A 5,265-nucleotide genomic window follows, 5' to 3' on the forward strand; every position below is an offset into this window, starting at 1 on the left:
TGATCGCTGTTGGAAGAAGGTTAGGCGTCCGCCCTGTGACACCCAGAGCCGTATTGCTGGAACCACAGCCATATCATTTAATTTTTGCCGAAAAGAAATCGTTTATCATTGTTTCGTGTCGCTCCGTGTCGGCGTTGAAAAAATGACTGACTAATGACGCCCATAATCCGCATCATACAATAACTTTTGTGTCATTTGTGTGGGATAGCGTCGCCCTAGATACACCAATTGCACTTTTTAACAAACCCATTTATACGAAAATGCGCCTCATTTCGTTTATAGACCACATGTTTTGATAAACTTTTAAAATTTTCCTTGCCTGTTTTGTCTGTTTGCGTCCTAAGGTACCCTGAGGTGAAGTAAGTATTTCAAAACCCTAATCGAGGTACATCATATTTTTTGTGAAAGGTGGGAAGTTTTATTCGAACTTTTTGCCTCTGAAAATTACATTCTTGGTGAAAATCCTTCGTTGATTTTGATGAAATCTAGAAATTGGTTATTGATACACTTACGTGAAAAGTTTTCACTCCGTGTTTTAAATGACATTTGGAGTTGCCATCTTTTGAATGAAGGCATGAAAAACAAGTATTTTTTTTTTTGAAAACCTCGGCCGTAAACTCAGAAAAGAGTATACGCGCCCATTATGTCATACACATTTACTAAGGTACACACGAGTACGTACATACATATGTGTGTATATAAACAACGTGTTTTAATCGCGCTAAACAGTCAGCAAATTCACAAGTTCATAAAATTTGCAGCTGCATATAAAATAGTCATCTAAATCATGTGAAAAGTGATCTAACAACAACAAAGTAAAACTTGTATCAGTTTGAATAAATGTTGTGTGGGGGAAACAAGCACTTTATATTATTATACAATAATAATAATAATGATTGTAAAGTTGTAAGCATGACCAGAAGCGGTTGACCATGGAATAGAAGAATTTGTTTGCGTCACTGCAGCCGGCAGCGCTTTACCAGTGGTGGATTTTGAAGAGGGTTCAGGGGTTGAAATCGGTGGATGAATCACCAGTTTTGAGGGGAAAACATAGAACGTTCGGCCACGATTGACTCACTGCCTTATATGGCATTAGCATTAAAATCTGACGATATTTAAAAGTAGCTAGTTAAATTATTGTGAACGAATTAATAATTTCAAATCCTCTAACAATTTATTGTTGGACGTCACTCTTTACCTATACACTTATGACTTATCCCACTAATAAGCAACCTAGTAAACCAAGTGTGAAAAAATAAATATACATATACGAAAGTGACACGAAAAGTGGCCCAAGAAGTTTTCTGCAGCCAGCCCTATCTGCTCAATGAAAATAAATACCTTCTGAGATGAAGGGTAACATAAGTTTGGCACTCCGGCAACCGCTCGAAGCCCCTCAGTAATTTCTGAGCGAAATATTCACCCAGTTTCTGAGGGTAGATTGGTTCGACCATCAAGAGCCAAGGATAAACTGGCTGCGGACCAATAAATGTCTGGTCGGAGCCCTCCCTAGCCAATGGATAAATGTCTCATTAACAGGTACTCTCGAGTGACTTGTCACCCAGCGTAAAACAAGCTTCTTATATTTACGAACATAGCTAATCGGAGATTCGCATACCCGACCTAAGTAGTTTGGAAGTAGGCACGTAGCCAGGCGGAGGTGCCGAGGGACTGAAATTCCAGAAAGTTTGTCCTCCTATACTTAAAAAAAGAAGGAGGTTATCATTGCAGCTGACCCTACGTGACTTCTGCAATAGATAAGCACGTAATCAATATTAGGGATAAGCTAGCGCCGAACATTTGGGAACTCAACATTGTAATACCTCCTCAGCAATCAAAATCCTGTAGATGCATACCCCAATTCAAAAGAAGTACAATCAGTGGAAAAAAGAACAAAGGCGCCTAACTTTCTCCGTCTATTGAAGAGCACAACGCCAGTTTTGGGTCGGTTAGCGGATAGCCCATTCTGACCACACCTGCTTATCATATTCAGTGCTTTTGCACTTTCCTGCAGACAACTTAGAGAGAAGGACCTTTAGTGAGACAGACCATATCATCTGAATAGGCCTGTGGGTAGATATTAAAGTAGCTAAAGCCAGGTATGGAATCCCGTGTCATCTAAGGATTTGTCAAAAGTAGATACCCTCATTGTCTACAAAAATACCCAATACCAATTCTTTCTTTGTGATGGCATTGCTAGTACTGTCAATCAGATTGCGCAAAGCCATATCACAAGATTTCCGTACCTGATAAGAATTTTGGTACAAAGGCGGAATGTGTACTGGAATTTGACATATAGGGCATGATTATGCTTTAAGCTTTTAAGCAGGGACTGTAAATTGCAGTTATTTTTTTCCAACAGTCAAACTTTTTTAAGTTCGTAATAAAAGTCTTTCCGGATAGTAAACAAACCGCTTATCCAAATTAAACAAATTTGGTACCAAACGAGACAGGACTTAAATAGCTTTTAAACAGAAATAACGATCGAAGGCTACCACTTCTATTTATATATTTTTTTTATAATTTAATACAAAGGAAATGCATATACCTGACCCAAGGCATGTTCTATGGTAATTGAAAAACATTTTTTATTTAAATATTTTTCAATAGCTGGCTTTCTGCTGGCTTTCCTCGTTTAAATATTTAAGTTTTAAAGCTATTTAGGTCCTCTTTCTGTTGATACCAGACAACAGCATGAGTTTACTCACTTCCATCTAAATAGTATGAACTCATTGCTGTGAACTGTATAAGGGTAGTGAAACACCGTACAAACAGTTAGATTCATAGTTAGTTTTGAAATCAATGTTTAGCTGCAGTGTACTCATTTGATTTCAAATATGGCATTGATTTACTCTTTCCAAATCAAGTCAACCGAATGAAAAACGCTGTTATGAAAAGCAAGTCGAGCAAACGAATGACGCTCATTGACTTTACACAATTAGTAGAGAACATGATAAAACTATACAAGGTAAAACCATTGAGAGGCAGTTTGAACATTTTTGACGTTTGCAAACCATTTAGTCTCACACTCTCATTTTGTCTGATTGTTTTGCTTTTGTTTTTCCGTTCAAATCAAATAAATATTAATAATTTTTTAGACATTCAATCTTGTTTATGCTCATAAAAATTCGTACATATGTATGTGTGAAATTAAAGGTCCTAAAATAGCATTTAATGCTAACAGGTTTGTATGTTTGTTGAAATTGTAAATGACCATAAATACCGCCGGAGTCCCTTGATTACAGATAAACAACTAATGCTTCAATCCAATACTCGCCGGTGGCAGGAACTAAATCGTCTGGATACAATCAATGAATTGCTTTTTCAGAGTTCCTTTACGCTATATTCAAATAAATATATGGACACATGTGCACGTGGATGATAAAATATTTAATTTTTGTATCATGTGCATATGCGTAAAGAGCAGTGTCGTTCGGGAAATAAAACAATTATTTTAAACTTTTTATGTAATGATTTTCTTCATTTTTTTGTTGCATTTTTCTCGATTTTCAGGTTTTTTCAGATATCTTATTTTAAAAAAAGTTCTTCCAACAAAAAATCGTTTTTTTACGTGTTCATCAATTTGTACATGCTTCGAAAGTTTTAAGAGATTGCTCAAATAATGCGGGTTAGTATTTAATTTATCGCTATTGTACTTTACAAATATTTGGTTTCGATTTTCTAAAATGGCTATAAAACTATTGCTTGGTTTAAACAGCCCACCCTCGGATAATTAGTTTATATTGGAGTAATTCGTTTGCTGTTCTTTATCAGTTATTTCACCACATACTGATTGTTTTAATTTCGATACAAGGTATCCTCCAAAGTTTTCCAATCCATCAAATTCTATATCATTCAATGTTGATAAAGCGGTTTCTACTTCTGTTGCATCTTGTTCTTCGGAAATCTATGCACATATATTAAAAAAAATACATGTATATATTTCACAAAGATTTTCATGAAATGAAGGTTTACATCTAAGAGTTCTTCAAATGTATTTTCTTCATTTTCTATAACATCTCTGTATAACTGCTGAGTTAAAAATGTCTCGTCTGTTTCGAAGTTAGTGAGGACTTCGTCTTCAGTTGCCTTCACATTTGCATGATAGCTTAGTACTTGGTCATCGCGACCTATTGTAAACATTTACATACATATATAATTATATTCGTACCTTACACAAAATTGCATTAAGCATACCTTAAATGTGCGATCGCAACCTGTATTCAAATTCAAGAGGGGAGGGATGGCCATGAATACCCCCTTTTGTTCTAATGACGCTGAAGAAATTTTCCACACAATCTTGATTAAGTTTCGCCGTTAATAAAAATTGCATACCAAATTGCTCTTTGAGATAGTTGTAAAGAGCGGGCAAGGCTTTGTTGTTTTGCAAAATCCCTTTTCGAAAAGGCAGCAACAACCTGTTCTGGCGTAAATTTAGCAAATTGGGTACGAATTCACTCATTTGGTCAATTGGACGCATTTGTTCGGACATATAGAGCCCAAATGCAGCTCGTAATGGTCGCGAGTCATGCTGAATGCAGCTTACGTTAAACACATCATACCAGTCATTTATAATTTGGAAAAGTTCGGCGCACTTTAAAAACTCGTCAGCATCTCTACATAGACCGTGTTGAGCTGTTCTTATAAGGGGCATGGTACATGTGTGTGAGAATAGTTTTGTGGCGTAACGCACTTTTTGACGCTCTGTAAAATAGGAACTCGCTATAAATGCATACGAACATACATATATGTGCATGTGAGTCAGATAAATATATGGATTTACCTGCCCCTTTTACATTCAGCATTTCTAAAGTTAAGCTTTTGGTTATGGTGAGGTCAGAATCGCACAGAGAAAGAAGTTCTTGCACAACATACTTGCTTAGGAATGTGATTTTAAATATAACGCCATCATCAACGAAATGGTTACGCAATAATTTAATTAAATGTGGAGGATCGCAAAAAACGAAAATTTTTTTGGTCTCATCTGATGGATGAGAAAAATAACATTTATCGTGGCCGACACCTATATTCTTCCAAACGGACTGGTTTTCAGGTCCAAGATCACAGACAACAGCAACAACAGTGAACCCAATTTTATATAGTTTTGTGATGATTTCACCCATACAACTCTGTGTCATTTTTGCATCAAATTGGTAGTAAATTGGTTGCTTCCAGCAACGACGAAGTCCGCGAACCATTGCTACCTGCACTTGCCTTTTTGGTGAAATTATAATATCCGTTTTCCTGTCATAGGCCCATTCTTCG

Source organism: Rhagoletis pomonella, unplaced genomic scaffold (genome assembly GCF_013731165.1).
Source record: "Rhagoletis pomonella isolate Grant_MI unplaced genomic scaffold, Rhpom_1.0 Rhpom_scaffold_00006, whole genome shotgun sequence".
NCBI lineage: Eukaryota > Metazoa > Arthropoda > Insecta > Diptera > Tephritidae > Rhagoletis > Rhagoletis pomonella.